Source organism: Arachis hypogaea, chromosome 10 (assembly GCF_003086295.3).
Source record: "Arachis hypogaea cultivar Tifrunner chromosome 10, arahy.Tifrunner.gnm2.J5K5, whole genome shotgun sequence".
Lineage (NCBI taxonomy): Eukaryota > Viridiplantae > Streptophyta > Magnoliopsida > Fabales > Fabaceae > Arachis > Arachis hypogaea.
Genome location: NC_092045.1, coordinates 84811514 through 84833106, shown reverse-complemented (window position 1 = coordinate 84833106; position 21593 = coordinate 84811514). Strand labels below are relative to the sequence as shown.

The 21593-nt window shown below is 32.2% G+C and overlaps 1 long non-coding RNA gene across 4 annotated transcripts; it reads left to right on the top strand.

Moving 5' to 3' along the window:
* Positions 1-13898: 13898 nt before the first annotated feature.
* On the top strand, positions 13899-21191 carry LOC112717679 (uncharacterized). Of its 4 annotated transcripts, none has more exons than XR_011866715.1 (10): positions 13899-14195; positions 14299-14583; positions 16494-18128; positions 18229-18783; positions 18889-19056; positions 19293-19537; positions 19620-19907; positions 20610-20744; positions 20835-20938; positions 21055-21191. It is a non-coding gene; the product is annotated as an uncharacterized lncRNA (long non-coding RNA). The 4 variants fall into 4 exon arrangements; XR_011866717.1 differs by having other exon boundaries at positions 13944-14195; positions 16497-18128; XR_011866716.1 differs by lacking the exons at positions 20610-20744; positions 20835-20938; positions 21055-21191 and having other exon boundaries at positions 19620-20141.
* Positions 21192-21593: the final 402 nt, after the last annotated feature.

Sequence of the window (21593 nt, the reverse complement as noted above, 5' to 3'; positions counted from 1 at the left end):
GGAGTATAATCTCTTGGGTCTCTGATCCACGTATTTGACTCGCCTCTCCTGACAACAGAGTATTTGAATCCGTAAGATTAGAACCTTCGTGGCATAGGCTAGAACCAATTGGCAGCATTCCTGAGATCCGGAAAGTCTAAACCTTGTCTGTGGTATTCCGAGTAGGATCAGGGATGGGATGACTGTGATGAGCTTCAAACTTGCAAATGTTGGGCACAGTGATAGTGTGCAAAAGGATAAAGAGATCCTATTCCGACATAAGTGAGAACCGACAGATGATTAGCCGTGCGGAAACCGTACCTGGTCCATTTTCACTGAGAGGACGGATGGTAGCCAATGATAATGGTGATCCACCAACATACAGCTTGCCATGGAAGGGAGCACGCATGATTAGATGAAGACAATAGGAAAGTAGAGGTTCAGAAGCAACAAAGCATCTCCAAACGCTTATTTGAAATTCCCACCAATGAATTACATAAGTATCTTTTATTTTATTTTATGTTTTATTTATCTTTTAAATATCAAAACCTCATAACCATTTGAATCCGCCTGACTAAGATTTATAGGATGACCATAGCTTGCTTCAAGCCGACAATCTCTGTGAGATCGACCCTTACTCACTTAAGGCTTTATTACTTGGACGACCCAGTGCACTTGCTGGTTAGTTGTGCGGAGTTGCAAAAGTGTGATTGCAATTTCGTGCACCAAAGCTGCAATTCTTCCTCCTTAACTAACATAATAAAAGATATGTGATTGATTTATATCTAAACCCTAAACCTATTGCAAGCGCTTACTTGATTTTCACCTAAACATCAAGACTGAAATCACGACCAATAGATAACAATAAATCACAAGTTGATATCAATTCTGAATGAAGAAAATGGAATCAAGAAAAAGAAAATGCTTACAGTGACGATGTCAGGGTCGCACCAGGGAAGCTGGTCTTTCCCAGAGAAGAAGTTACCAACGGAGTCAACTATCATTCCGAGCTTCACTTCAAGCTTCGCCATTCAACAATAACCACCGAGTTGAGCTAAGTTTCACGAATCACTGCAGACGCGACAAGAGTGGCAGCGGAGGGAGCCCGTGCGACGCAAGGGATGACAGAGAGATCCTGCAACGCGAGTGGCGGCGACAATGGCGGAAGAAGCTGGTGCGACGAAGAAGAGAATCAACTCTGTGATGGAGAGAAGAGAAAGCTCATTTGATTTGTGTGGAGTGTGAATGGAGTTCAATAGGGTGGGGATAAAATTAGGGTATACTCAATATTTTCGACAGAAAATTTTAAATTACAGACGGATTTTCTGTCTATAATAATTTAATAAAATGCACCATTTTTGTCCATTTAATTACAGACGAATTTTTCGTCTGTAATCATTTCTCACGAAAAAAATTAATTTTTCCGACAAAATTATCGACGGATTCTCTTTTCCTTCTGTAATTTATGCTAATTCATTTTTTTGTTTTTCGACAAAAAATCCCTCTGAAATTCCGTCTGTATTTTTATCGGAAATATCCATCTGTAATAACTAGTTTTCTAGTAGTGACAGCGAAAGAAAAGAAAGTAATACTAAAGATCTATGTTGTGCTTAAATTTTATTTGAATAAACAATATATAGATCATATCTAAATAGCCGTGTATGCTGGTAAAAATCATTTTCTTGTTTGATGGTACAAAAGCCCTATGCGTATCCACACTGATATCAACCTTTGTTGTCAACTACTTGATCAATGGACATCTGATCTAAATTGATAAACCTATTGCAACTCTTTATACGCCATAAAATTCTTCTCCAAGAATTAGGCCCACATACGTTTATGTGTGTAGAGGTAAAAGAATAAAACTCTTGTATTTTATTCTCATTTATTTCCTGTACTCTTAGCATTATATATATATATATATATATATATATATATATATATATATATATATATATATATATATATATATAGTATAAGATTTGTTACTGATTTTAAATTTGAATCTCAATTCAAATTTGAATCATATCTTAGTATTCTAAACTTGAATCTTTCAAATTTATGAATCATATCATAACTCAATTTGAAACAAAATTAGTTAGGATCTCATCCAAATTTAGAATTCAAATTTAGAAATAGAATAACTAATTATTCTCAAATCTCATTTCATATTCTCAATTACCATACTATTATTATATTCTTGGTGTTAGGAAAAAATATAATAATATTCCTTTTGAATTAATATAATTATTTATTTGATTAAATCAAAATAATAATGAAATAATTCTACAACAAAGATTAAAACATTCATTAATGTGTGACTCCATAGGTTCAATATTAAGCAGGTAGTAAATTAGTCATACTAAATTTACTAATCAAGGTTGGTGTCTAGCAACACTCTTCAATGATCCGAAGTATGAAGTAGTATATTTTTTACTAAGAACCTGAGAAGAACAAAGTATAATTCCTTCCATCTTTCCAGCTCTTGGTTAACCCTTCGAGTATAGTTCAGTTGTCAAAACTCTAACTTGTTACCACTATATAATGAACTGTGAATGACTTAAGAAACTCATTTCTTCATTCATTCAATCTCCTTTACCAAGGTTTTATTCATCTCAGTCATTATAATCATAGAGCTCAAACTTTTTACCGAGAGTTGACAAATTTCTTATTGACTAATCATTAATTCTACAAGTATCTAAATCATACCCAATATCCATTCAACTAGCACCGTAGGATATTAGGTGTCTGGAATCAAAGTATAATAAATACATTGTTAATTACTATGACAGTCTCAGGTCAAAGAAAAGTCTATTACCATGTTCATTTTGGGAATATCCTATTGATAAATATGCAGTAATTATAACCATTAGAAATTCTTAAATTGAGTCAATTCAATGTTTGGTAAACCACAATTTTATGGTTTATCTTGTATTGAATTTGGTGGATTTTATCAACTTTTTCTATATTTATTCAATGAAATAGCATGGTTTTGTAAATTCTCCTTAAATTGTGCTTAAGAGTAAAAATATGCTTTTTAGGCTCTTAATTTGATAAATTTAATTCACTTTAATTCCATTCGATGTCTTGATATGTTTGTTGAGCAATCCCAAGTTTATAAGGCAAAGATTGGATTGAAAGAATGAAGAAAAAGCATGTAAAAGTGGAGAATTCATGAAGAAATGAAGTTTTGGAAATCTGCCATTGGAGGCGTACGCGTGAATGGTCATATCTCTATATGCACCATCTATATATATATAATTTAATAAATGAGAGCTATTAATTTTCATCCAATAAAGATCATTATATATATATATATATATTGATCTTTTCAGATTATAATGTCCTTTTTGATAATCATATGACCAAGAACAATTTAGATTAAATTATAAAATATTCATCTCTCAATATTATAATTGATGTGTGGAAAACGATCCAACACAAAACTCACCGGCAAGTGCACCGGGTCACATCAAGTAATAAAAACTCACGGGAGTGAGGTCGATCCCACAGGGATTGAAGGATTGAGCAATTTTAGTTTAGTGGTTGATTTAGTCAAGCGAATCAAGATTTGGTTGAGTGATTTGTGATTTGCAGAATTTAAATTGCATTGAAAGTAAAAGGAATGTGTAAATTGCATGAAATTAAAGAGAGCAAGAATTAAATTGCCGAATCTTAAAGAACAAGTGATATAAATTACAGAAACTTAGAACGCAAGAAATGTAAATTGCGGAATCTTAAATTGTAAGAAATGTAAATGACTTGAATTGTAAAGGGAATTGGGAATTGGATTTGCAGAAATTTAAACAAGGCAAAGTAAATTGCATCAAACAGAAGAGTAAAAGGGGATTGGGATTGAATCGGATCTGAAGCAGAAGAGTAAATGAACATGAAAAGCAATAAACAGAGAATTGGAAATTGGAAATTCAGATCTCAGGGCCCAAGAGACTAGATAACTGAGTCTAGATCTCAATGCCTTCCTAGATCCAACAAGAACACTTGCAAAGAAATTGTAAATTGCAAAGAAAGTAGATGAAGAGCAATTAACAGAAATTTAAACTCAATTATGCAGTAAATAAAGCAGAGAGATCCAATGATGAGATTGAAACAGAATTTCTTCAATTCTCCAACCCAAGATCCAAGGCAAAGTAATTGAAATTGAAAACAATAAAACTAAGAGGAAGAGAATGGAATTCTCCTTCCCCGAAACTAAGAAATTAAAGATCACTCAATACCAAAAGCTCTCCAAAAACTACTAAGCAAAACTAAAAGGAAAACTAAAAAGAAGAGCTCCCCGAATAACTTGAATTCTATCCTATTTATACACTTTCTTCAAATGATCTTCAAGCCTTGAGTTGGGCCTTTGCTCTTGGTGGAATTGGGTTGAAAGAGGCCTTGATTGATTGCTCTTGGAGTTTGGAGAGGAACCAAAGTGAACCAATTGAACCGGGTTGGAGTTTTGCAAAAGTTGGAGTAAAAGTTTGAGCAAAAGTTAGGGGTCTAACTTTTGCTCCAACTTTTCATATCAGCTAGCCTCTTTTGCTGATACCAACGTTGGTGCAAAAGTTAGGGGTCTAACTTTTGCTCCAACGTTGGCCCTTCCTAGTGCACCTATGGCGCCAACGTTAGCCCAAAAGTTAGGGGTCTAACGTTGGCGCAAACTTTTGCTCCTCCCCTTGTATTTTCATGTGCCAACGTTAGCCCAAAGGTTAGGGGGCTAACGTTGGCGCAAAATTTTGGTGGCCAGGGAGGCTTTTCTCATGCCAACGTTAGCCCAAAAGTTAGGGGGTTTGTATCCCATATACTTCTCCTGCTCATCTTGTGTCTCTGAAGCAAATCTCCATGGATTGGAGTGCTCAGAATCTGTTAATTCTTGGTGATATCCCAGCCACCATTAGAGGTTGGTGCTGGTGGGTGATATCCTGAAAAATTTTGTTTGACTGCAAGATGAGTTGAACTCCATTTGTATTTTGGAAAGCACAACACCATTGAAAATTGAAATTACTCATATCACAGATGAGAATTTCTTAGTGAGGCATAAACTCAAACACCTTGGTTTCAATCTAAATCAGGGAACAAAAATAAAGAAAATGCTTGATCTAGACCACCACCTCACTTAATCATTGTCAATCTAATCAATCCCCGGCAACGGCGCCAAAAACTTGATGTGTGGAAAACGATCCAACACAAAACTCACCGGCAAGTGCACCGGGTCGCATCAAGTAATAAAAACTCACGGGAGTGAGGTCGATCCCACAGGGATTGAAGGATTGAGCAATTTTAGTTTAGTGGTTGATTTAGTCAAGCGAATCAAGATTTGGTTGAGTGATTTGTGATTTGCAGAATTTAAATTGCATTGAAAGTAAAAGGAATGTGTAAATTGCATGAAATTAAAGAGAGCAAGAATTAAATTGCCGAATCTTAAAGAACAAGTGATATAAATTGCAGAAACTTAGAACGCAAGAAATGTAAATTGCGGAATCTTAAATTGCAAGAAATGTAAATGACTTGAATTGTAAAGGGAATTGGGAATTGGATTTGTAGAAATTTAAACAAGGCAAAGTAAATTGCATCAAACAGAAGAGTAAAAGGGGATTGGGATTGAATCGGATCTGAAGCAGAAGAGTAAATGAACATGAAAAGCAATAAACAGAGAATTGGAAATTGGAAATTCAGATCTCAGGGCCCAAGAGACTAGATAACTGAGTCTAGATCTCAATGCCTTCCTAGATCCAACAAGAACACTTGCAAAGAAATTGTAAATTGCAAAGAAAGTAGATGAAGAGCAATTAACAGAAATTTAAACTCAATTATGCAGTAAATAAAGCAGAGAGATCCAATGATGAGATTGAAACAGAATTTCTTCAATTCTCCAACCCAAGATCCAAGACAAAGTAATTGAAATTGAAAACAATAAAACTAAGAGGAAGAGAATGGAATTCTCCTTCCCCGAAACTAAGAAATTAAAGATCACTCAATACCAAAAGCTCTCCAAAAACTACTAAGCAAAACTAAAAGGAAAACTAAAAAGAAGAGCTCCCCGAATAACTTGAATTCTATCCTATTTATACACTTTCTTCAAATGATCTTCAAGCCTTGAGTTGGGCCTTTGCTCTTGGTGGAATTGGGTTGAAAGAGGCCTTGATTGATTGCTCTTGGAGTTTGGAGAGGAACCAAAGTGAACCAATTGAACCGGGTTGGAGTTTTGCAAAAGTTGGAGTAAAAGTTTGAGCAAAAGTTAGGGGTCTAACTTTTGCTCCAACTTTTCATATCAGCTAGCCTCTTTTGCTGATACCAACGTTGGTGCAAAAGTTAGGGGTCTAACTTTTGCTCCAACGTTGGCCCTTCCTAGTGCACCTATGGCGCCAACGTTAGCCCAAAAGTTAGGGGTCTAACGTTGGCGCAAACTTTTGCTCCTCCCCTTGTATTTTCATGTGCCAACGTTAGCCCAAAAGTTAGGGGGCTAACGTTGGCGCAAACTTTTGGTGCCCAGGGGTGATCTTCATGTGCCAACGTTAGCCCAAAAGTTAGGGGTCTAACGTTGGCGCAAACTTTAGGTGCCCAGGGAGTGATTTTCAAGTTCTAACGTTAGCCCAAAAGTTAGGGGTCTAACTTTGAGGCTAACTTTTCACCCAAAAGTTTGTGCAAAAGTTTGAGGCTAACTTTAGGTCCAACTTTTTGCTTCCTGGTTCAATTTCACTTATTCCATTGTCCTCTCTTTACTCCTAGCTATTCCTTCTTGCTTCAACCTTTCTTCAAGCTTTCTTCACCTATCATTAATCAACCAAACACATCAAAGCTATGCTCAAAATCATGAGATATTCATTCTATCCTAATATGCAACCATTATAGCATCAAATCTCATAAAATAGCATGAATTCATACATAGTCGATTCAATCAAAGGAAGCATGAAAATCTACCCAAATTGGCTTGCTTAGAGCTCAAGAAAGTGCATAATTCAATTGAAAACAAAAGAAAAAGACTAGTGAAACTAGGCTAAGATGACTTGTCATCAATAATTACTATCACAATGATAAATCTCTAAATCTAATCAAGGACTTTATTATATTAACATTTTAATATAATAACAATAACAAATTATTTGACACATAATTGATTGAATTGTGGTCATACTACTTATTCCCAACAGAAACTAGTGGCAATTTAAAGCTCTATATGTCTATAATACCTAGTTTAAATTTCAGACTTATGCCATGTTTATAAAAATAGTTATATAGGTGAGAAGGTGACTAGCTCACTATTCTTTTCAACCAGCTTCCTCTAAAATAAGGCCATATTTCAAGCTGTATAACTTTTTGGTGTGATATGGTATTGAACTGAAATTTACTTTGTTTGAAAGTTAAGTGAGTCTTATTTAAGGTCGCCAAATTTAAAAGACATTTGGGTAGAATTAGATTTTTCATAAATTTGCTAAAATTATGGCTCTCTGCTTTTTTTTATACTCTCAAAGTGATGACATAATTTAAAATTTTTTTATAAAATTCAATTTTAATCGGATTGTCTCAAAATTAATTTTATATTAAAGCTTTAAGCCCGTAGAATTATTTTGTATAATTAAATATTTTATGTTTGAACTTTTCACAACATATATGAATATTTTATAAGGTACAGAGAGCTAGGAGCAAAAGTCTCCAAGAGAGTAATGCAAAGAATAAGATAAGCCCCAAGATGTTAACTAGAAATTGCTAATGTGGAAACGCCTACATGACTGATAGTCTGTTTCTCACTGTGATGCACACTGGAGATGTTAGCAAAATTATTATGATTATGATTCCGCCTAACTGATACGGTTAAACCCGTAATGCCGAGGTATCCTGACTGACATGGCTTCACTCATGATGGTACCAATGTGCCTAACTGACACAGTGGAGAAATCATCTTCGGGCGTAGTAGCTCCAGATAACGTCAGGTTGCGGGTAGACAACCGATGCATGAGCTCAAGGCCTACACTGGGGATAGGCATGCATCATAAATTTCTTGTGCATTTGATTGTGACTATTTATGGTTCATTCTTTCTGCTATGTCCTATCTACTTCTCGCTAAATTTTCATTCTCTGATTATTGTTTGTATTTTTAAAATTATATGATTTAAATTTCTCCAAAACTTAGAATAAGATAGTAAAGTTAGGAATAATAGTCGTAGAAAATAGCGTAGGAATTGCATGAACCCCAAAAGAAGATACTAAGGAAGAGTTATGACAAACCTCGCAAGTACGGAAAGGAGAGAAAAAGTTTAATATAGTACATAGAACAAAGTAAACTGAAAATAAATATTACAATAGCACCAAAATTCTAGGTTTCACGTTTTGCGATGTCGCCTTACTAGGAACCATATAACTTCTCACCCCTTCCTTCTCGTTTTCCCACAGATGAAAGATCCAGACTTGGTCCTGTCACTGAAATTCTATTCATAGAGGTACCAAAAGAGCATGTGTTTCAAGATTCTATAGGAGATGTTGTGAGAGGTGTTCGAGACTAATCCTGAGATGATGCTAGCAGACTTGTTCCTCGGCAGTGGAGAATTGTAAGATAGATGGTCTTTAGTCCTTAGACTCTGCTTTTCCTCACTTTTGTAGCATTTTGAAGGATAAGACTTGATATTTTCTTTTATTAGTCTAAGTACCAACTTAAAAATTATATATATATATATATATATATATATATATATATATATATATATATATATATATATATATATATATAAATATGTCAAGTTTGTATGAACTAATTTGGGATGTATATAGATGTGAAAACTTTTCTATGATCTCGTTGCTATTTGATTTCGCTGTTAATTGGTATTTATTTTATATTATATATCTCTGATAATGTCTTTGTTGTTGTTAATGGGTTTATTAAGAAAAATGATATGATACAAATAAGATAACATACGCGATTTTGTTAGTACGAAAGGCTCATATGTAGTAAATATTATTTAGTATAGAGTTTATAGACCTGTCGAAAATTGGATCGTTACAGTTGATATGAAATGTTAACTCACACAAGTAGCCATTAAATATTCATGTATACGAGTTGGACAAATCAATTTCTAGAATAAAATATAAAATAATGTCAAAAAACTTTAAAAATTTTAAAACAGTTTCTAAAAAATTTAAAATAGTCCTTTCAAATGTTCGTAATCTTTTTAAAAATCAACATCTTATAATATTTTTATCAATTAGAACAATAAAAGATTATTAAAAAATATATAATGAATAGATAATACAAAAATAACAAAATATATGATAAAAATTTTATTTATTAACACTAAAATAACATAACAAATAACATTATTGAATCATTAATCTATGATATTTAGAGTATTTCTAATATTCGGTATTAATTTTATTTTATTTTGGGTTTCACAAGATGTCAGATTAGTATTTGTAAAACAATATATCATAAGACTTGATTTGAAACTTAATATAAAATTTGTCACTCCAATGTTTAGTTTTATTTTAATTTAAACTTTAAGTTATTTTTAATTATTTTAAATAAATATAATTAAATTGTAAAAATTAAACTAAAATAAAAAATATAAAATTATAAAATGTAATAATTATATACTATATTTAAAAGATATTACACACTAATAAAAATAAACTTTAAAATTTACCTAGTTAAGCATAATAACATTAAAAAAACACATTGCATATTAAAAAAAAAAGTATTACACATGAATTAGATAGGATACTCGTATTTTTTATCATTGGATTAAATGGGTTAGAAAATAGAAGTGATCCTGAACTTTGATTGTTTGAGAAAAATAAAACTTACAAATGAGATGAACTTGAAATTAAGAAGAAAACTAAGTATTTGAATTTTGGCTTATTGGATTTTTAAAAAAAATGCAATAGAAAATTAGAATTTTATGAATGTAAAGATTGATAATTTTATGCATTTAGATGGAAAAAAATAAAAATTTTATTAATAATTCCGAAAAAACTTATGTTAAATTGATTTTCATCTATTTTTTAACTAAATTTATAAGAAGATAATAAAAAAAGTAGAGTATACATCTAACATATTTAAGTAATTTTTAATTGAGATTTTGTTACAATAAAACAATATTATAATGTTACAATGAAACAACGTTACAATAATACCATTAGTATTCATTTAATGAGTTTAAACAAGTGATAATATTTCACTTTTCTTTCTTTAAAATGATAAAGTATCTCTTTACTGATATGTATCATTTTAAAGATAGTATCTAATATAAGTTTTAATTTTAAATCAGTTCATTTATTGTACAGGTCAAAAATGATACTCAACATTAATTTTATTGGAGTTGTTCTTAAATCGAGATAATAATAATAATAATAATAATAATAATAATAATAATAATAATAATAATAATAATAATAACTAAATCTAAGAGGTCAGTACTAATTTATGAAGTCTATTTTATATGCCTAAACTATTAAAATATTAACACCAAATAAATTTTGAAAAATATTTTTAAGTGAAAAAATATTTTTTTGACATAATTGCTAATTATGGTAGCACAAATAACTTTAATTGCAAGTCTATTTTGTACAATATTACAAGTAATGTATCTAAAATTTTTTAAAAAATATAAACAAAACACTTGAATTTATCAAGATATTTCTTCTTTAAGTGTTGCAAAGTATTAGGAATTAACTTCACAATAAAATTTTGTAAATCATTAACATTGACTTTGTGTTGACCAAAATTTATAAATTTAACTCCATAAATAACTTAGTTTGCATTGCAAATAAGTTCTAAAATGTTGCCCTCACAAGCATTCACACAAATATTTCTAGTTATTTATGTAAAAAATTTTATCTTAAATAAATTTTTTTATATTTTTAAATAATACTAGCTCATTCTCTTCAATATTAGAAAATGATCATAAAATATGATACTTACAACAACAACAAAAATAACAACAAAATATTGTCCCACTAGGTGGGTCGGCTACATGAATCAAACAACGCCATTGAGCTCTGTCATGTATCATGTCTACAACGAGACTATTTACTTGTAGATCTCGTTTGACCACCTCATAGATGGTCTTCTTAGGTCTTTCTCTACTTTTTATCCCTTGTCTATCCTCCATCTCATTCACCCTCCTGACTGGGTGCTCTATCGGTCTTCTTCTCATGTGTCCAAACCACCTGAGACGCGATTCTACTATCTTTTCCACAATGGATGCTACTCCAACTCTCTCCCTTATATCTTCATTCCTTATTTTATCCAATCGCGTATGGCCACTCATCCATCTCAACATCTTCATCTCTGCTACACTTAGCTTATGTTCATGCTCCTCTTTGGCCGCCCAATACTCTATACCATAAAGCATAGCCGGTCTTATAGCAATGCGATAGAATTTACCTTTAAGTTTTAAACACGCTTTTTTGTCATATATAAAATCAGATGCACTCTGCCATTTTGACCAACTTGCTTGGATCCTATCATTTACATCCTGTTCAATCTCTCTATTGTCTTGTATGATGCACGCAAGATACTTAAAATCCCAAATCCGCTTTACGGCCAGACTACTTTTAGCCATTTTTTCAGTAGACTGGATTTGAAGGCCAAAACAGAGAAAAGTACTATATGTATCTTCTAAAAATGCGGATACAAGTAGGTGAGCATTCAATGTCTTACTCACCGCGAGTTTGACTTCTTTGAACGTAGCGACTCCCTTCAATAAGATATGAAAATATTTTATTATCATGCTCCTTTTGGGTTTTACTTCTCTTCATGTTCTATTGATCAAATGCAACATCAATGATCTCGAGTATCAACAATGAAATTACTGAACACTTGCTATATCTCTCTTTACTCAAAGATCGAGCATTTTCGATCTTAGGCAAATGAGAGTTACCGACTCTACGATCTCGCAAGACGCTACTGTAGTGCTCTTGGGGTCTGCCGCTTTCTCAATTGATGAAAATGAAAACTGTCGAGAGCAGCCCTACACTGCTCTATCTATATAATTTCTTGATGGATTGTCTGCCATCACATACGCAATTTCAAAGTCGTAGGATGTTTTCTCCAATATTCATCTATATATTAAGGTTTTTAAAATATGATACTTACAAATAAATATAAATTTATTTATTTTAATTTTTTGAGAAATAATATTTTTTAAAACTAATTTATAATTTACTTAAAAATACATAGATAATATATATATATATTTTAAATATTAAAATTTATTAATTAGAAATCATTTTGAAAGGGACTATTTTAAAATTTTTCAGTGGCTATTTTGAGATTTTTTTTTAAACTCTTCGTAGATTATTGCTTTATACTTCATCTTAGGAATTGATTTGTCTAAATCGCATATGTGGACACTTAATAGCCATGTATATAAGTTAACATTACACATCAGTAATTACCGTTAATGATTAACAGAGAAAATTATATTGTTTAATCAAAATAAATATTAGAGACTGTTTTATATATAATATAAATTGAACAACACATAGATTTATATATAAATATATTAGTGACTGTATTTGGTGTTTGATTTTAATATAAAAATATTTTTTATTTTTATATGTATTTGATATCTCATAAAAATTTCTATTATATGATTATAAATAAGTTTGACTATTCATATAGATTTGATTATTCTACTATAATTAATTTAATTATTAATTATACGCAGTATTCATTTAAATATTTATTTCAAGTCTAGTAGCATATTTGTTTGGAAAAACAATCATTTGTACCTATTAATTTTACGAATGCTGATAAAAATATCCATTAAAAAAAAGAAACTAACGTACTTATTAAAGATGGGTTTCGTACGACAAAAATATCTAAATTCTAAATTTTTGTTGAATTTTTAATAAAATTTTCAAATTATCTCTATCCTTTATGTTTAACTTTTAACCCCACAATTATATCTTCTTCTCCAAATCTCAAACATTCACGTCCCTCCATTACCACCACCTTAACCACATTTTCTATTCTCTGCTACTCCACTACTGCCACCACCGTCACCACCATCTTTCCAGGCCGACGATGACAAAGATGATGACAAGGTTTCTAGACAATCCGCATGTTCCCATGCCACCTCCGACAACACCCACCTAAAGTCCCACAACGGCCCAGCACCGTCTCAAGTCTGCACACAGATTACCTCTACCTCGACACTATTGTTGTTGCTACAATCTACAAAGACATCAACCATATCTTACTTCGAAAAGTCAGTTCCATCAGACATTAGCGACACATATTTCCTTCTCGTTCTCAATATCACCTTTTGTACAACCACCAAGCACATCCACAAAGATAAGATTGTCGAATATGCTTCCAGATCTAAGCGCAGCCGCAGTTCCAGAAGAAGGTAGCGTTTCGAATTTTGTTTTTGAGTGATACTTTTTGCTATGGTTTTGTATTTATGGTTTGGTTTGATACTTGAATCAGATGCAGGTATGGTGATAATGATTACAGAGGAGGAGAGGATTATAAAAAGAGGAGTAGTAGTGATGATGTTGACGATGATTATTTTGATGATGTTAATGCCCACTGACAGTGGTGGTGGCAGTGGTAGAGAAGAGAAGGTGATTAAGGTGTTGACGATAGAGATGTAAAAATGAAATATTTGAGGAAAAAAAGAGATAGTGGTGGAGTTCAGGTTAAAGATAAATGAGGTGGTAATTTGAGAATTTTATTAAAAAAAACAAAAATTTAGGATTTAAATATTTTTGTCGTACAGAATTCATCTTTAATAGATACAACATTAATTTTTTTTAATAGATACTTTTATTAACGTTCATAAATTTTATGGATACAAATAGTTGTTTTTGTTATTTATTTTTTTAAAAATAAAATATGAGTACAAATAGTTGTTTTTATTTGTTTTTTTTTAAATAAAATAGTTTAATCTTATATACATCCATATTAAGTGGAATCTTTTAACAAAAAGATAATTTAAAATAATTGGTTATTACAACTTAGTTACAATTTGAGATTGAAACTAAATTCGTTGCTTGTTAGTAAGTCGATTAATCTAAAGGTTTTTAAGGAGAAGCAAGCACACAACTAATGGAGCCGAGGCAACGATTACTTAATTCGTTGCTTCTTTCTCCATCAAGTTGGCATGTGCTGTAAATAACTGGGTTCCGCAACTTGCAGCCACGTTCCTTTAACGGCGCGTGGTCACCGTCGTACCCTCCCCCAACTTTTTGTGTTCTGATTAGATTTAATCACTCCGGTAAGTAACGTTTACTTAATTAACTGTCCAATAATTATTTCTTCTCATAACAAATTAACAATCATTAATATTGTTATGATCTAATTCAATCTAATCGCAGCAGATTATTGACATGTTCGGTTTAGGGATGGTAGAGGGATGTGGAATTCCATGGCTGATTTGGATTCAATTCTTAGTTTCTTTTCTTCTCCTTTTCGTTCTATTTTGCTTCACTCTAGATCACACCGATGATGAGGATGGCGGTGCCACCGCCGCGCCGGCCACCGCTTCTACTTCTACCACTAGGTTCCATGTCCATGATATTCACCAGATTCAAAACGACAAGCAGGTCGCCGAGGACGATGAAACGTCCACCGTCGTAGTTACCTCCAATCTACGCCATACACAGGTTACACACCTCATCATTTTTCTTCTTCAATCTTTGTTTTTTGTTTTTTTTTTTTAAATATTATTATTTTGTTAATTTGTTCCTTTTCTCTCCTAAACGAGTAAGAGATCGAGTACTTGGCCTCAAATAGAGAATTTTGTTTTTTTAAATTGGACAATTATACTTTTACATTCCAGTCAATAAAAGATTAACAGTGACTAGTTTTGAGGAGTTTAAACACTATATATAGATTTTTAAATCCGATTCTCATTGCCACGCATGTTCTAAAAAAATACATATCCCTATGATTACAGCTGAAGAACTCTTACAGAGATTTAATCCTTAATTGAATGTTCGTCACTTTTTTAAATTTAGCATTTAAATTTAAATTAAGAATAATGTTACACATTTAATATTTTTGTTAAGCAAGTCCTATTAAATTTTATTGTTTAATTTTGTTAAATTTAATTTATAAAAAAACTTGAATGCATAGTATTATTCAAAAATAAACATGAGAGTGATATCTTGAGTAAAAACCAGTGGAACTCCTTTTCTATTAAATACTAAGGATAAGTTTGGATTGATTTAAAAAAAAATATTTTTTATTTTTTTAATTTTGTTATGTATAATTATTAATACAATAATTTTGTTAGATATTATTTTAATTTTATTTTAATTTTTTTAAATTAATTATATTTTTATTATGTATAATTACTAATATAAATATAAATGTTATTAAATATATATAAATAAAAATATCAAATATATTTTTTGTAATTATATGATATTTATTAATATTATTTTTTTAATAAATATATATAGTATATACTAATATTAAAATATTTATTTTAATATAAAAATAAAATTAAAAAATTTTATTATAAAAAATAAAAAAAATTATTATAAAAAATGACTAAAATTTTATATAATTATCTAATATAAGTAGATTAGAATTTGTTGATTATAATTTATTGAAGTTTTAATTATTTTTAAAATATTAATGAAGATGTGTATTTTAAATTTTAATTTTAAATTTTTTATTATTTTATATTTTTTATTTACGTGGAATCAAATTAACCGATTTTATCAATGACCTACCAATAACCAATAAATAAGTAACTTGACCGGTTTGATCACTATTTTAATTCTGACAATTATGATCAAAACAGCTCATATTTGCTTTATTTAACTTTTATTTATTACACGATATATTAAATAAACTAAAAATAAGAAGTTTAAGCAGTTTTTAACTAATTTTTTTTATAAGACATTTCTGTTAAAACTAAAGACCATCCATTTTGATATTGTTGCAAATTTGCAATTCATTACTGTGGCGAAAGTGAGAATTTTGTAATGCAAAACATTGCAGCGCTCCCGGATATGGTTGTAGCTAGTTTAGTTATCAAATAATGAATAGAGTTTAGTTAATGTGTGTCTTATAAGACACATGAAAAAATTTACTATTAGTTAAAAATTTTAAATATTTTTATTTAATAAAAACAAAATAAATACGTTAAAATTTTGATTTTTTTATATTTTTAATAAAAAAATTTTACTAATAGCAAATTTATTATGTATCTTAAGGACACATATTAGCTAAGCCCTAATAAATATAAATTAAATGCATTGATATCTTAGCATTTAGTGTTATGTATTTTTCCTTTCCGCTTATGTGTATGACTGTATGTTATTATTATCCTACATCATGACATATCAGTTATCACTTAGCCATATATCGCATATACCCTAAACCCTTTAACTAACTCTTAAATCATAGTTAAATGCAAGGAGAAGATCATTTAAGTCCTAAGAAATCCATGTCAAACTATAGTCAACTCTAACTCGCACAGATGTACATATATAATTTATTTTTATTTTATTTTATTTTATTTTGACATATAGTAATTACTTGTACATATAATGTATTTTAGCAGGGCGGAGAGAACCTAGATATAAAGGATGACAGTGTATCATGTTCAAGCTTGAAAAGCGAAGAAGAAAGTACAGATGACAATGAGGATTCATCATCACCTGAATTATTTTTACACCCTTGTCAGTATTTCCAGTTAGCCACAGTAGCTTTTCTCAAATGTTTCGGCCTAGATTCTACGCCTGACCCTTCTTCAACCTGTAGGCGTAGGAAAAGAAAAGAAAGTTGATAATGAAAATTATGCTCCGTTAATTCAGTTATATATGAGCCTTAATCTAAATTAAAACAAGAAAGAAAACTCTATTTCGATTCTTGCATGATTTAACAAAGGAAAAGTATAGGGAACCAATGGTTTAAGCGTACAATGTGTACAATGGAGGTTTAGGAAGTATTAGAGATATGACCATTAGTGTTACATTGTCCTGTCAAATTACGTTTTTGGGATAAGTGGGTTCATGATATGGTATTAGAGTTCTAGATCCGAAAGGTCAAGAGTTTGATCCTTGATGAACTCCAAAATCAGCTTAAGTTTTTAGGATGAGTTGTTTTATGACATGAAATGTTTATTATCCCTGGTATCCGGATGATTATTCTGGATAGTATAGGTGATGCTCATTTTATTCATAGACCAAAGATTTAGCTCATTGTACACATTGTACACTTAGGCCATTGGCTCCCTAGCACTACTCTTTAACAAATTAACACTGGACAACTATTGGGAAGAATAACGAAAAATCTAAAATATTTTGAGGATCAAATACAATTATGAATTTTTTTATTAACTTTTATATATTTCGATGAATGCAACCACTTAAAAGAATGATTTTGTTTCTCCAGCTGAATTTACTCTAAATGTATCTCGAAGGATGGAATTTATACCATGTCTATGAAATTTATTCCCTATTAACACTTGAACATAAAGGAAGAATATGATGGCATTGCCATTAACACATTAGAACTCAGAAACTACTTTTACGGGACTTTAGTAAGATTGGATTAAGTTAATTGTATTGGAAGTTAATAAAGTGAAAAAAGAAGGGTTATCTGAAAGTTAAAAAACAAGCTAGTGCAGGCATTGGTATAGTAATAAAAACATGATAAAACAAGATCAAGATTTTAACTTTTAAAGTACAAGTACTAACTTTCCCTGGCATTTCACAACCTTTAATTACTATTAATATCTCACAACCTAACCTAAATTTTCATGGTTGCCATTGTGGTTTCATCTTCTGATTGCCCTACAGTATTGTCATGAAGGAAAGTAAAGAGAGTCTCTGTGTACATGGTTGCAATAATCCTTAAAACATTTTCAGTTAAAAACATTTAGCCTTCTACCTTCAGTAGGTGCTGAGGACAGATGTGCATGCTGGAGGGATGACTCGCGGTGAGTGAGAAAGCAAGGGAATATTGAATCTCTGTTTTGCAGCAGATTATGGGTCCTACAAAAGCAACATTTGTCGGTTGCTTACACACCTATTTATAATTATAAGAGTTCCGCTATGGCATGTGAAGTAGAGCATTATGCTCCAACTTGCGAGGGCCTATGACGTGGAATCAAACATTCTCAAGGTCGACGCAGGGGACATAAGCGTTATCGCTGAACTGATCGGCAGTGTATTCGGCATACCTTCTAGAGGTTAGTAGAAGTTATATAAGATGTAATAATTACTATACGTGTTTTTTGGTTTGCCTTTGTTGACACTGATTGATTGTTGTATAATGTTTCGTTAATGTAGGGGACCCAATCCCAGAACTGTAGAAGAAAAATGCATCCCCTCTAGCACTTAAGAGACAGTTCCAGAAGAAAACAACAACACAACTGCAGGACTTTGCTTTTGCTTGTCCAATGGAGACTGAGCAACAAATGATGGCTTTTAGACGATACTTTATCCTCGTGGTTTTGAAGATGTTTCTTTGCCCCACAAGCCAGCAGACTATTTCCCCATGGCACCTCCCTCCGATTTTGGATGCTTCGAACCCAAGAAGATTCCACTAGCCGTATCAGATATTAAAGTGGTTGCGAGATGTAATAAGAAAATTCTAAAATGAGAACTGAGAAACATGCGGCGGGTGCATGTTCGTGTTGCTGGCATCGCAAATAATTTACCTAAATTTCTACTACATGTACGTCTTAAGTTGTAAATCCTAACATTTGAATTACTTGTTTCTAGGTTCTGTACTTTCATCGCTTAAAGCATGGTCCGTTACATGCATGTCAAACACCCGAGCCTTGGATTAATGAATGGACCGCTAATGAACTTGATAAGAAGGCCGACCATGTTATTTCACAGGTACAATTTGTAATAATTTCATTTTTATAGTCAAATTGAATACAAATGCCATCGAAGGTCCAAATTGATTTTTGCTAACTTTGTTGTCCCACATTGAACACACAGGGATGCATCGTGGACAAGGCAAGGAAGGGAAAAAAAAAGAAGAAAGCAACTAGTTAGAAAGTAGAAAATGAAAAAGCAAGGTGTAAAAGGCCGCGCAAGGACTCCGAACAAGCACCATCAACCTGGAGCAGGACCAAATCTCAGCATAGAGATATGGATGCGCAGAAGGTGAGCTCAGTTAATTTAAATTACTTGTGTTATTATCATGGATGTTTATTTTAGTAAGTATGCAACTAGTTTGAGTATTTATCCTGCATATGACAATATCTAGAAATATAGCCCCGACTGTGGTCATAAAAATTATTCCTTTCCTCTCAAACATGATAAAGTGTTTTATATATGTTGTTTTTCATATCCTGCTGTGTCGCTTATATTGCTTAATCCGCTCAATGTATACACCACAGGAATGCAGGCCTGGTAGGAGGAGAAAATTGCCTATTCGTAGAAGCTGATCTGGAAGCGGCATTAAAAAAGCACTTCCAGGAAAGAGTGTCCCAAAAAGCAAGGGGACATCCTATGAAGAGCATGGATACTTAACTCGTCCTTGAACAAAGAGCAACATTTGGCATCCTATGAAGGCCGGGAACATCTGGTATTACAAAGGAAGGACTTATGGACCTTAATAGCCCGCAATTGGGTCAACAGCACGGTAAGTATCTGAACTTAATCATGCGTTTTAATTCCCTACCTCTATCGATGTTTAGTTTATACTTGCTTAATATATTGTGTAGGTCATTCAATGGATGTGTTACCCTTCAACGACACCGAATCATCTATATTCAAGCGAGATTTCTATTGCGTGTGTCCAGGGATATTAGTAATTACACTCTACTGATTACAATATGTGTTAGATTTTTTAAGGATTCTTACTAGTTGTGGGTTTGCAGGAATCAGTCACATGAAATGATAATCTGGCATCATTCATTGACGGTGCAAGTCCAATATATGTGGGGCTTGGTCCAAGCTTTGGTGAGAATAATAGGTTCTTTGACAAAGTCGAAGCTGAAAAGAGAAAATAGGTCACTTGTAATCTTTTTTAAATACACTGCACTTACGATATATTAGACAACTTGTAAAATTTTGAACATTCTTAGTTTGTTTTTCCTGGTTATGTTGCATGAGTTGCATGTGATTATTTTGTTACCAGAACTAGCACCACTCTCTCTTATTATATTTAAAATAAACTTGTAAAGATCTCCCTTCATGCTATATGTGTTATTTAACATGGACAAGGATGGTCCGTTTGACTCTTAGAGACTGCTGTTTTGTTTTACAATATTTATATCCTGTCTGAATCAGGTCCTGGTTTATGCGTGTCCTTTTTCTAGGTAAAAATATTTGCATATGTTGCCTAAAGTGGGTTTCGGAATCCAATATTTATTCCATATTTAATTTGAAACGGATGGTTACTATTTCATACTATAAATATGGTTATTTTTATCTCCATATTTTGCTCTTCGGGTGTGCCATGTTATTGCGTTGATTGAAGTTACTCTTCTTTGCTGTTGGATACGTTTATAATGGGTTGGGTGGGTCTCTTAGGCCTAGTAAATAGTTGCTTTAGGCATCTTATGTCTTCAGGATCAGTAAATTTTTTTTGTTTTTGAGAATTATGTCATGACTGTCATCTGATTTGAGGATGTTTTGGTTCTTTAATGGTCAAGGGAGTTGACTTGTTTTTTTTAAGAGACGTATTCAATCTTGTGTACTCTTTGCTGCAGTCGTTAATTCTTAATTGTTGGAGGAGCCATTGGTGGGTATATGCATTTGAGGTGAATGCGAATCGCCTAGTGATAATCGACAGTTTGCATTCTGTACCACAAGTTGATGAACGGGATAATCTCGATGCATATGTGGTAAGCTAATATATTCCTTTTATCCGATATACAGTTATAATATCTAATTCTATAGCATGTTGTTCGAGTATTTTGTTCCTTGATTTCTAGGGGAGACTGTTTGAGGACATGGTGAGAATTATAATTCCTGCATTCGTCCGGACTACATACGGCCCATTTCGTTCTTATGCCAGGGTCCCAAAGCAACCGAACAAGTAAGATGAAATTACAACTCAACTTTTGAGGCTTTTTATTTTTCTTTCCGTCATGGGGTATACCTTATTAAAAATTCTTGTCATCCTGATTGCATAAGTGTGTTATTTGTATGTAGCTTTGATTGTGGCATATGTGTTATTAAGTTCATGGAAAGTTAGGCCGAAGAATGTGCTCTTAATGAATGGGACGAGGTGACTACAATAAACTTTTGGGCATATATCACGCGTCAATTTGAACATATATCACTGTAACAGTTCTTACTCCTAGCTCGTCTAGCAAATCTATTTACAGGATTCACTCTAATCATACAAGATGGAGTTGATACTAGACATTGTCTGTGGGCCACATAATGCATTGGTTGACCAGGTTCTTGCATTATTGAAGGACAAGGTTGAACCTGTATGGCGTAATCAACCACGGAATAAGAGAAAAGAAGTTAGATCACCATTCACTGCACCTAGCACGAGGACATTGATAGAACGTGCGGAAGGATTACCAAAGGGGAGGATAATCAAAGAGGGGGAAGAAGTAGCGTTCCTAGGTTTAACTACTGTGAATTTAATTACCATATGATATTTAGCTTACTTTCTGCTTAGATTCTTGGGGATTTATTTATGATATATTTCAAGGACTTGTTTCCAGTAGATTTTTTTT